Below are 13524 nucleotides of genomic sequence, written 5' to 3'. Positions count from 1 at the left end.
TTAGGAATTTGGAAAATGAGGGAATTGGGATTTTGAAATTTTGGAATTTGGGGAATTTAAAGAGTAGAATTTTGAACGTCAGGATGATGAGAATTGAGGGATTTTGGGATATTTTGAAAGTTGTGAGTTGTGGATTTTGGGGATTTTGAGGTATTGAGTGATTACAATTGTTGGAACTTGGGACTTGAGAATTTCGGATGTTCAAAATTTGATCAGTTTTTAAGAATTTTGATTATTGGAAGTTTGTGATCCTTTGATGTTAGATCTTAATAAATTTCAAATTTGTCATTTTCATCAGGATTCCTGTTTATTAGAAGTTGGAGGCTCTTGAATTTTGAACCACAAGAAATTTAAAAGTTCAAAATTTTACATTTTTCTTAAATTTCTAGTTATTGGAAGTTTGACTCTTCAATTTACAGACCTGAAAATGAAAAATCTTTGAAATTTTTAGATTTTTCCATTTTGTACTTTTTACAACCTTGGAACCTCGAAAATATATAATGTACAATTTTAAAACTGTATAATTTTTAATTTTTAATGAAATGTTCAAATGCCACAATTGTTCAAATACCCTACTTTATTTCACAATAAAATTGATTACTAAACTTCACAAACTAAGTGTCTTATTTCAAGCCCCCAAACAATATAACAAACCGAGGTTAAGTAGCGTACAAAAATTTGTATCTGCCAGTGAAAGGTTCCATAGTCGAATAGATACACCATAGCGATTAGTTCCTGAACCTAATTGTTATAATGAACCTTGGATAAGACTTTTTTGTAAAGATAACGAGTTCCATTTCATTTGGTGACTCACACAATCTTTAACAACATTCACGTACCGTTACTTTCGATTTTTCCCAAAGTATCGAAATCATGGTCATTTCAACGATTTTGTATACATACACCTGTTTCGGAAGCGTGATTGTACTCCAGAAAATAATCATGGCGTCACGGAAAGGTGTCAATTACATGTAGAGTATGTACATAATGATCACCATTAATCATTATACGCTAATGATCCTTCCACGCGAATGGTTCAATCTGGTTATAGTTAAGTTGAAATAAGTTAATTGGGCTATTGGTAGGTTAATTGGAATATACTTAAGTTATAATAGGCTAATTGGGCTATAGTTAAGGCTTGATAGGTTAATTGGGATTTTGATACATTTAGATAGATAAAGGGTTGTTTTCAGGAAAGGGAACATTGCAAGAATAGATTTTGGAATTTAGAAAGTCGAAAATTCGCAAGGGGAAAAATTTAGAATTAGGAATTAGGAAGTAAGGGAATTGGAAAATGAGGCAAATAGGAAATTATGGAATTGGGAAATTATAGAATTGGGAAACTATGGAATTGTGAAATTATAGAATTGGGAAACTATGGAATTAGGAAATTATAGAATTGGGAAATTATGGAATTGGGAAATTATGGAATTGGGAAATTATAGAATTGGGAAACTATGGAATTGGGAAATTATAGAATTGGGAAACTATGGAATTGGGAAATTATAGAATTGGGAAACTATGGAATTGGGAAATTAAGGAATTAGGCAGTAAAGAAATTGGAAAATGAGACAAATGGTTCATTATGGAATTGGGAAATTATGAAATTTGAAAATTATGGAATTGGGAAATTATGAAATTGGGAAATTATAGAATTGGAAAATTAAGGAATTAGGAAGTAAAGAAATTGGAAAATGAGGCAAATGGCACATTATGGAATTGGGAAATTATAGAATTGGGAAATTATGGAATTGGGAAATTATAGAATTGGGAAATTATGGAATTGGGAAATTATAGAATTGGGACATTATGGAATTGGGAAATTATAGAATTGGGACATTATGGAATTGGGAAATTATGGAATTGGGATATTAGGAAATTGTGAATTATAGAATTGGAAAAATATACAATTGGGAAATTTGGAAACTAGAAAGTGAGGGAATTGGGAAATTATGGAATTGGGAAGTTGGGAAATTGGAAAATTGGAAAATTTGAGAATTTGGAAATTTAGGAATTCGGAAATTAGGGTATTAGAAAGTGAGGAAAGTGAAAAATGATAGAATTGGGAATTTGGGAAAATGGAAAATTGAGAAATTTGGTAACTGGGAAATTTGAATATACAAAAATTAAAGAAACTTTATTTATATCAAGCATTTACTTTGATCTCCTTACACAAACCCATAAACTGTCCCTTCTCATTCAACTTATCAACCCATCATTTCCTCCATTCCCATTTATCACACTCCATATTCAGCCCTACTTACAAAACACCTACCTACGCTTCTAAATCAAAATCTAGATAGTATCAAGCTGCTGATACCAAAGTAAGGAAAAAACCTCATCAACGGTACATCACGAGAAATGTTAATTGGCCGCGTTCGTTTAATGCACGCACTTACGAAACGTACACACGTATTTTATCCGAGATATTTCAAGATTAGGAAACCGGGACTGATAATAACCGTGGATGAGGATACACCACTCTTTCTTCGGTCGAGGAAAAATGTTTATGGCGCGCGTAACACCAATACGTCACATGCACCTTCGTTGCTGGACGCAAAAATGGTGCCAGCTGATCACGTGAAAATTACCGTCATAAAATCAATTAACATCCAACGTTCTTTCAAGTATTTAAGTGGATTTATTTTGTTTTTAACGATGTGGCCGTATTCCTTGTCTTTGATCTATGAGTGGCTGTTGTGAGATATTTCTGGTGCGATGTTTTGGACATTTTTAGGGTTATGGGGTTTTTAGATTAAATCTGGACGTATTTTATTTTTTATGTACAATAGTATATGGAATGATGAAGGATGGTGAAATATTTCTTATTTAAGGTTAAAATTGTATGAATTAGTGTTGAATTTAAGAATTTCTACATCCCGAATTTCCACTTTAGGAATTTCCACGATCCGAATTACCACGCTAGGAATTTCTACGACCCGAATTTCCACTTTAGGAATTTCCACGATCCTAATTACCACGCTAGGAATTTCCACGTCCCAAATTTCCATTTTAGGAATTTTCCACGACCCGAATTTCCATCTTAGGGAATTCCACGACCCGAATTTCCACTCTATGTATTTGCACGACCCGATTTTCCACTTTAGGAATTTCCACGGCCCGAATTACCACGCTAGGAATTTCCACGATCCGAATTACCACGCTAGGAATTTCTACGAATCGAATTTCCACGTCCCAAATTTCCACTTCAGGCATTTTCCAATACCTGAATTTCCGCGACTCGAATTTGCTCGTCCCAAATTTCCATTTTAGGAATTTTCCACGAACCGAATTTCCACCTTAGAGAATTCCACGACCCGAATTTCCACTCTATGTACTTGCACAACCCAAATTACCACGCTAGGAATTTCCACGACCCGATTTTCCACTTTAGGAATTTCCACGATCCGAATTACCACGCTAGGAATTTCCACGACCCGAATTTCCACCTTAGAGATTTTTACGTCCCGAATATTCGGATCTAGAAATTTTCACTTCCCAAATATGCTACTCTAGGAATTTCCACGTCCCCGATTTCAATCCTTGGAATATTCACGTTCCAAATGTGAACTCTTATAATTTCAATCCCATATTATCCCCACGACCGAAATTTTGATTCGAGAAATCTCAAATTGCACGTATCAAATTGCAACATTTGAATTTTCGATCTTGTCATTTCTTGTTTTTATTGTAGTACATAGAATGATAAAGGGTTAGTGAAATATTTCTTTTTAATATGAAAATTGTATGAATTAGTGTTGAATTTAATATGAAGGTTATTTATCATTATTTTAATATGTTTAGTATATTAAACAGTGTTCTATTATGAGTATTTGCATATCTAGCTTAATATTATATTATAAATATTTGTTTATTTAACTTGATGTTAAAGTACAAATATTTATGAACTTGATCTTACATTGTATTTATTTTTACATGGAGATTGTTGATTGTGTCGTATAAAATTGTTAAAAAATATTGTTCTGACTGTTACTTAAATATATAATATTCTATTTATTTAAGGGGGAATTCCAGTATGACGCGACTATTTTTAGCGGTTAGTCAAGTATTTTTCAATAACTGATTAACACATTTCGGTCTTGAAACTTTTCTCGTTTATTTGTCTATGTTTAAATATATAAAAAATAATTTTTTCGAAGTGAAGTTATGTGCAGTTACGGCGAGATCTTCTACAATGTTAGCTCCTCGAGAAAAGCTACTCAACTAGTCACCATGTTTACTGCCCTCCAATTGGTCCGCAGATACAAAATCGAAAGGATTGTTAAAATATATGAATATGGCTATCGCCCCTACCTCAGGTTTGAATAGATATTAACAGCTTTCAAAGTGGTGCAAATTTTAATATTGAATGTGTTATTTTGGCACATTTTTTCGTGACTTTCTATGCTGAAAAGTTTAAACAATCTAATATTTACGTATACCTGTGGTAGGGACAACATCCACGCATCTGCTAAACAGGTATGTATAAGCTGAACCCTATTGGTTAAATTATTTTTGAGAAATCATGGTGACTAGTTGAGTAGCTTTTCTCGAGGGGCTAACATTGTAGAAGATCTCAGCCGTCTAACTGTACATAACTTCACTTCGAAAAAATTATTTTTTATATATTTAAACATAGACAAATAAACGAGAAAAGTTTCAGGACTGAAATGTGTTAATCAGTTATTGAAAAAAATTCTTGACTAACCGCTAAAAATAGTCGCGTCATGCTGGAATACCCCCTTAAATAGTAAAACCATAAAAATAATAATTGAAGAGTTACCGTTTAGATTTCATGGTTCAATAATTGACATTAAATCATGTATCACATCGACATGCCTTAAACATCGATCGATGGCACGAATATCTAGTAAAACGTACCACTTAATTAAATTGTACCACTACATATTTCGTTATCGAACTTCGAGGCGAGAATTTATTAGCGATCAAATGAAAATATTCGCCCTTGATCCTGATATTCAACGAATTTGACATAACTCGATTCGTGTTGCGTTGTCGAAACCTGTTCGGCGTTTGAAAAAACCCGGTGCATAGCCAATGAATCTCGAAACCTACGATTATTCGATATTAATGACCGGATCAAGTTCAATATAGTTTAGTACATTTAAATATGAATCTATTTCAATAATTCCTGTTTGCAAATGTAATAATTCATTTCTATATGTCTATTAAGTTATTCGGTTATTAGCTATTAATTGATTTAATTACAATTTGACAACCACTATTTTTTATTGGTCAGTGATTTAACACTTTGTGTGCATAATATTATAATATTTTAAAATTGATCTTAATTAGTGTCGCAAGTGATGTGTTAATATTGATGTTATTAGTAGTTCAAGATGTTTTAATTATTAGATAGGCTGTTTTGTTTTATTGGGTAATTATTTTGGTTTTGTTGTATGTAGGTTGATGGTTTCGTTATTTGGAATTTTTGAAATTTGGAATTTTGGAATTTGGAGATTTTGGAATTTGGAAACTTTGGAATTTGGAAATTGGAAATTTTGGAATTTTGGAATTTCGAAATTTTGGAATTTGGAAACTGGAATTTCGAAACTTTGGAATTTGGAAACTTTGGAAATTGGAAATTGTGGAATTTGAAAATTTTTGAATTTGGAAACTTTGGAATTTGGAAATTGGAAATTATTAGATTTTGGAATTTCGAAACTTTGGAATTTGGAAACTTTGGAAATTGGAAATTGTGGAATTTGAAAATTTTGGAATTTGGAAATTTTGGAATTGAGAAACTTTGGAATTTGGAAACTTTGGAAATTGGAAATTGTGGAATTTGGAAATTTTGGAATTTGGAAACTTTGGAATTTGGAAACTTTGGAATTTGGAAATTGGAAATTTTTGAATTTTGGAATTTCGAAATTTTGGAATTTGGAAACTTTGGAATTTCGAAACTTTGGAATTTGGAAACTTTGGAAATTGGAAATTGTGGAATTTGGAAATTTTGGAATTTGGAAATTTTGGAATTTGGAAATTTTGGAATTGACAAACTTTGGAATTTGGAAACTTTGGAAATTGGAAATTATGGAATTTGGAAATTTTGAAATTTGGAAACTGGAATTTGGAAATTGGAAATTTTGGAATTTCGAAATTTTGGAATTTGGAAACTGGAATTTCGAAATTTTGGAATTTGGAAACTTTGGAATTTAGAAACTTTGGAAATTGGAAATTGTGGAATTTGGAAATTGTGGTATTTGGAAATTTTGGAATTTGGGAATTTTGGAATTTGGAGATTTTGGAATTTGGAAATTTTGGAATTGAGAAACTTTGGAATTTGAAAGTTTTAGAATTTGGAAACTTTGGAATTTGGAAATTTTGGAATTTGATAACTTTGGAATTTCGAAATTTTGGAATTTGGAAACTTTGGAAATTGGAAATTGTGGAATTTCGAAATTTTGGAATTTGGAAATTTGGAAATTTGAAACTTGAATTTCGAAATTTTGGAATTTGGAATCTTTGGAATTTCGAAATTTTAGAGTTTGGAAACTTTGGAAATTGGAAATTGTGGAATTTGGAATTTGGAAATTTTGGAATTTGGAAATTGAAAATTGTGGAATTTGGAAATTTGGAATTTTGAAAGTCTGGAACTTAACAAATTTTGAAATTTTGAAATTTGAAAATTTCCTAGTAACCTCCATAATTTGACAACCCAAGAATTTCAAAATTTGCATCCTTCTAATAACCCTAAATAATCGACACAATTATTCCTCGCGCACAATTACGCCGTCAAATGCAATCATCCGTAATAACGCAATAATCCCAGAAACGCAGTTACGAATAGTATTAGCTTATCCCGTCTCGAAGCGATTTCAACAATTTCCAATCAGTCGTGGCCACTTAATCACGATTAAATAAAAATCGTCTCGAAAAGTTCAGCGTATCCCTTCTCGTTCCTCATCGTCCAAGTATATTACTCTGTGCCGGTTTTCATAGTTGTTGACGCAGGAACGCGTTACTGTCGCAATGATCCTGTTTTCCTGTCTACTTTTCCATTTTTTCTCTCCGCCAAACACGTCTATCAATGACGTCCATGATTTCTCGCTGTTCTCTTCGTTCATTATTTTCCTCGAAATTTTCCTGCTAGGAGAAATGATATCGTGGAATACTTGTTATAAAAATACATGTTGGTCTCAGCTTTATTTTCCTTGGAAGAAAATTGAAACCAATTAACGACTTGTAACGTGTTTCTCGTGAACTCGATACTTCCCAGAGATGTTTCGCATTCTGTTTCTTCCTTTGATTACATTTTTTTCTATGTTATGATTCATTGTGACGTTTGGGATTACCGGTGATTGATGTGTGCCCAACATATGAAGCTTGACTCGTTATTTGCATGTGTGCAATTGAATTTGTTTGCGGTTGCAAAAGTTTCCGGATAAATATACATTCTTGTAAATACGTTGCAATTCCTTGAAAGTGGTTATGTCACTCTGAAAATATTGAAATAGTTATTCATTAGGAAACCACTACTGTAACCACAGATGGAAAAACTAAACTGGGGTTTTTGGGTTATTTGAGTTGGACGATGCAAAATTATTGGAATTCTCATGAATTGAATTATACATAATCAAAGAGTAGATATAAGAGGCGATACTAGACAAGGAAACCTTCCTCCTAGAGACAGAGGACCAATTTAAATGCCCGAATAAAAAGAATCGGGGGTGCGCATGTGCACAGTGTAGAAGTATGGCGGTCGAAAAAGAATAGTTTAAACCTGCATATTCACCAGTAATTTATTTCTAATAAATATTTTGTCATATCTCTGTAACACATTCATCCGTAATTTCTTGTGATATACAGTTTTTCATTTTCTTATATGTTATTTGTAATAACCATTTCCGTAATACATATTCTTCAAATATATTTTGTAGAGCAATCATTTTGGTATATTCTTTTCTTTTCAACTTTTCAACGCCGTAAAATTGATAAAAATACCTCGAAAGACAATATTAGTAATATACAGAAAATTTATTACAAATATATTCCAAATTATTGGAGATTGACATGAAAGTAGTTTTGCTCGATTTAAATTTCCCGCTTGTTTGTACGACCAATTTAAAGGGACAGTTTTCAGAAAATCTTCCTTCGCTTCGAAAACTTTTCAACAATTTTCTATATCGTAATAACGCGTTGAAAAAGGAAAATGAGGAATGAAGTTGTAATTGATACGTTAGGGAAACACAAAGACGTTTATTGCGCATTTCTGGATTAAATCGAAGTTGACCATTACGGTCTAGAAGTAGAAGAATGCTGTTAAACGTTTAATTACTATCGCAAGCTTGCGGAAATGTATTTCAAATTGCCGTTCCTGTATAAATGAAAATAAAGTTTTGTTACGTGTCGTGACGCAGGTTAATGTCATAAGTTTGTAATAACTTGGTGGGTGGAATTTTTGTATTTAGAGTATTCTTAGATTTTTTGAATTCGGGGAAATTTTTATTTCTTAAATTTTTGTATTTTTTAAGGTGAAGAAATTACAACTTTTAAAGTTTGAAGGTATTATGTTTTGTAAGTCAGTAGTTTTCAAATTCCTAAATTTTCAAATTTCCCCATTTTACAATTGATTAATTTCCCAATTCCATAATTTCCTAATTACTTAATTTCCCAATTCCATACTTTCCTAATTCCTTAATTTCCCAGTTCCATAATTTCCCAATTCCATAATTGCCTAATTACTTAATTTCCCAGTTCCATACTTTCCTAATTCCTTAATTTCCCAATTCCATAATTTCCTAATTCCTTAGTTACCCAGTTCCATAATTTTCCAATTCCATAATTGCCTAATTACTTAATTTCCCAATTCCATAATGTCCTAATTCCTTAATTACCCAATTCCCTAATTTCCCAATTCCATAATTTCCTAATTCCTTAGTTACCCAATTCTCTAATTTCCCAATTCCATAATTTCCTAATTCCTTCGTTTCCCAGTTCCATAATTTTCCAATTCCATAATTGCCTAATTACTTAATTTCCCAATTCCATAATGTCCTAATTCCATAATTTCCTAATTCTCTAATTTCCCAATTCCATAATTTCCTAATTCCCTTATTTTCCAATTCCCCCATTTCTCAATGCCCTAATTTCCCAATTCCTCATTTTCCCACTTCCCTAGTTTCCCAATTCCCAAATTTCACAAATTTCAAATTTTCCAACTCCTAAAATTACTAGTTTCAAAATTTCCCAAATCTCCCAAATATCCCAAATTTCTCCAATTTCCCAAATTTCCCAAATCTCTCGAATCTCCCAAATCTCCCAAATCTCCCAAATTTCCCAAATCTCCCAAAATTCCCTAATTTCCGAAATTCCAAATTGTAAGTTCTTCAATTCCCGAACCAACACACCCCAATACTCCCCAAACTCCCCCACCCCAATATAAATTGTAGACTAGGTTTACAAATGCTCCCAATACATCCCAACCCCAACAGTGTCACAAAATCCATCAAAAATTCTCAAGCATCCCTCTCCCTGTACCGCCACCGTATATTTGCCTCTGACTGTACAACCAGTTGCTCGGCTAAATCGCCGATTAATTCTCTTTCATCGTCGTGAACAAGAGCAATACAGGAGTTGGTGAGATTTAACGCGAGATAGCGCTCCCGGTATTCGCAATTTATTCGCTGATCGTTAACGAGGCTCGCCTTTACGTTCCCTCTCACGTTAGCCAGCTGTTCGTTATGGTGGATACAAAACACCGGCAATCTCTGAACACCTTGCCCAATGCAACCGATATCGTGCATTCGGAATAATTCTCCGTCTTTGTTTCTCGTTTACACCGTTACGCAGACAATAACTTATACAATAGCCGGATAATTAGTTCCCTAATGCAAATCGATCGACTGACTGCCGGCCGAGCCTTGAACGACGTAGCTGTTTTGCTAACGCGGGGGCTCGATTATGCTAATTGCACTAGTAATAAACTCGTCCATTCGGCATCCTTCTTTTAATTGCTATGCTTCGTTACGTGATTAGTCAGAGTCCCGTTTGTCGAGCCTATCGTCGCAGTTTCTTTCCTTCGAACTGTTTTTTACTATTTTTATTAGTATTGGGGGTTGTCGAATATTTTAGGGAAATTTAAACTAAAGTTTAACAAATAATTTTTAATATATTTCTTAATAATTTTTAGTATTGCAGATTGTGAGTCACGTTACGAATATAATTTTTCTATTTTTTATTTGCTTGTGTTGATTCTTGTAAAGGATAGTGCTTTTCCGCCATTTTGAGTTATGAGAGTAATCTTTCGGGAGATGTAGGAATGGCTATGATATTACACATTACGTATATAATTTTTCTATTCTTTATTCGTTTGTGTTGGAAAGATGGTGAAAGATGGTGTTTCTTCGCCATTTTGAATTACGAGAGTAATCTACATATAGGGAGATGTAGGAATGGCTATAATATCACACGTTACAAATATAATTTTACTACTTTTTATTCCTTTGCGTTAATTCTTGCAGAGTGGTGTTTTTCCACCATTTTGATTTACGAGAGTAAATCAATATCATAAGAAGATGTAGGAATAATTTTAATATTATGCTTTGACAAATATAATTTTTATGGGAAATTAAAGAATTGGGAAATTAGGGAATTGGGAAATTAAGGAATTAGGCAATTAAGGAATTAGGAAATTGTGGAATTGGAAAATAGGGGAATTGGGAAATTGAGGAATTAGGAAATTACGGAATTGGAAAATAAGGGAATTGGAAAATTGAGGAATTAGGAAATTATGGAATTGGAAAATTATGGAATTAGGAAATTATGGAATTGGGAAACTATGGGACAGGAAAATTAGGGAATTAGGAAATTAAGGAATTGGAAAATTAAAGAATTAGGAAATTATGGAATTTAGAAATTATGGAATTGGAAAATTAAGAAATTGGGAAATTATAGAATTGGGAAATTATGGAATTGGGAAATTAAAGAATTAGGCAGTAAAGAAATTGGAAAATGAGGCAAATGGGACATTATGGAATTGAGAAATTATAAAATTGGGAAATTATAGAATTGGGAATTATGGAATTGGGAAATTATGGAATTGGGAAATTTGGGGATTGGGAAATTAAGGAATTAGGAAGTAAAGAAATTGGAAAATGAGGCAAATGGGAAACTATGGAACAGGAAAATTAGGGAATTAGAAAATTAAGGAATTGGAAAATTAAAGAATTAGGAAATTATGGAATTTAGAAATTATGGAATTGGGAAATTAAGAAATTGGGAAATTATAGAATTGAGAAATTATAAAATTGGGAAATTATAGAATTGGGAATTATGGAATTGGGAAATTATGGAATTGGGAAATTATGGAATTGGGAAATTTGGAGATTGGGAAATTAAGGAATTAGGAAGTAAAGAAATTGGAAAATGAGGCAAATGGGAAACTATGGAACAGGAAAATTAGGGAATTAGAAAATTAAGGAATTGGAAAATTAAAGAATTAGGAAATTATGGAATTTAGAAATTATGGAATTGGGAAATTGTGGAATTGGAAAATTAAGGAATTAGGAATTTGTGGAATTGGGAAATTAAGAAATTAGGAATTTATGGAACTGGGAAATTAGAGAATTGGGAAATTAAGGAATTAGGAATTTATGGAATTCGGAAATTAAGGAATTAGTAATTTATGGAACTGGGAAATTAGAGAATTGGGAAATTGAGGAATTTGAAAACTACTGACTTGCAAAATGTAATAACTTCAAACTTTATTTCTTTATTCGTTTTCATTAATTCTTGCAAAGAATGGTGTTTCACCATTTTGAATTATCAGAATAATCTTCAGGAAGATGTAGAAAGGACTGCAATATTACACCTTACAAATATAAATTGTACACGTTCTTTTATTTCCTTATTCATTTCCCTTAATTCTTGAAAAGAATGACGTTCTTCCGCCATTTTGAATTGTCTGTAATATTAAACTTCACAACAACAATTTTTTCTACTTTTTATTCCTTTCCTTTAATTCTTATGATTTAATTCTTATGAATGGTGTTTTTCCACCTTCTTGAATTACAAGAGTAATCTTTATGGTGATACAATGGTGATACAAAAATAATTATTAAGTACGATATTAGAGGTAATTCATAAGATATAATTATTTAATGAGATGAACAGATAACAAATAAAAAAAATTATTATTTACCGAGATGCAGGTATAATTCATAGAGAGTAATCATTTAGTAAGAAATACGAATAATTCATAGGAGATAATCATATAGCGGGATGGAGGGATAATTCATCAAAGATAATTGGTCGCTGAGATGTACGGATAATTGCATGTCGAGATGCAATTACCTACTTAGTACGGTATTTAGGAAGATGTAAACAGTTTACTAAAACTGTTCGTTGATGTCTTCGTTTTCGACTTTGTCTTTGGTTTTAGTCAAAACTTCGTTCTTGATGATTTTGGTCAAAGTTTTGTTCTTAAGGATTTTAATAAAAATTTCAAATTTCAACAGTTTTAATAAAAATTTCGAATCTTGATGATTTTAATAAAAATTTCGAATCTTTACAATTTTAATAGAAATTTAGAATTTTTACGATTTTAATCAAAATTTCGAATGTTGATTATTTTAATAAAAGTTTCGAATGTTGATGTTTCAATCAAAATTTTATAAAAATTCTTTCGACACCTCATCCTTGACTGTAAGTCGTATTTGACCCATGAATACTAAGGACTTCAATAATAACATTTTTAAACAACCTTAATTTGTTCCTGCTAACATTCAGATTTTGAAAGACATCAAAATTATTTTAAAAGAATTAATGACGATAAATAGATACGTATAATAAAATACCTATACACGATACATTACCCACAGTAGTACTCCAATAATTATAATAATAAAGTTCTATGAATATTTTCAAGAATTGCACCTGATAGGAATTACCTTTCGCGAGCATTTATCAAAGTTTTTTCACTCGATTCTAAGAGGAATGGAAAAGTTGAGTTTCAGGGAAACAGAGACCTATAATATGCGTGAACATGTTTTCTGTAATTAGGTGATATGAACAGCGGTAGTCGTTTAAGAGGAATTAGTTACGTCGATAAGACTCCATTACGACAGGCGGCCATTACACGACCAAGCGTAACAAAATGATCGAAACCACCTAAACATGCTTTGATAATTGAACTTTATTGGCTGCGTTTAGGACTAATGCGGATATTGAAAGATGACGATTTTTAAAGTTGGAAATTTCGGGAGTTAAGAAATTGGGGATTTGGAGATTTGGGAAGTTGAGGTTAGAGATTTAAGAATTTTGGGGATTGAGGTTGGAAGATTTAGGGATTTAGGGATTTTGAGTTTTGGAAGTTTTGAGGCTTTTAGGGGTTTTGGGGGTTTTGGGAGTTTTGGGGATTTAGAGATTGAGAGATGTAGGAATTTAAGGATTTAGAAAATTAGGGACTTAGGAGTTTAGGGATTTAGGATTTTAGCAACTTAGGAATTTGGAAATTTGGATATTTAGGGATTTAGTAATTTAAGAATTTAGGAATACAGAAAA

The sequence above is a fragment of the Megachile rotundata genome, chromosome 3, assembly GCF_050947335.1.
Source record: "Megachile rotundata isolate GNS110a chromosome 3, iyMegRotu1, whole genome shotgun sequence".
NCBI lineage: Eukaryota > Metazoa > Arthropoda > Insecta > Hymenoptera > Megachilidae > Megachile > Megachile rotundata.
Note: the sequence above shows the minus strand (reverse complement) of the source record.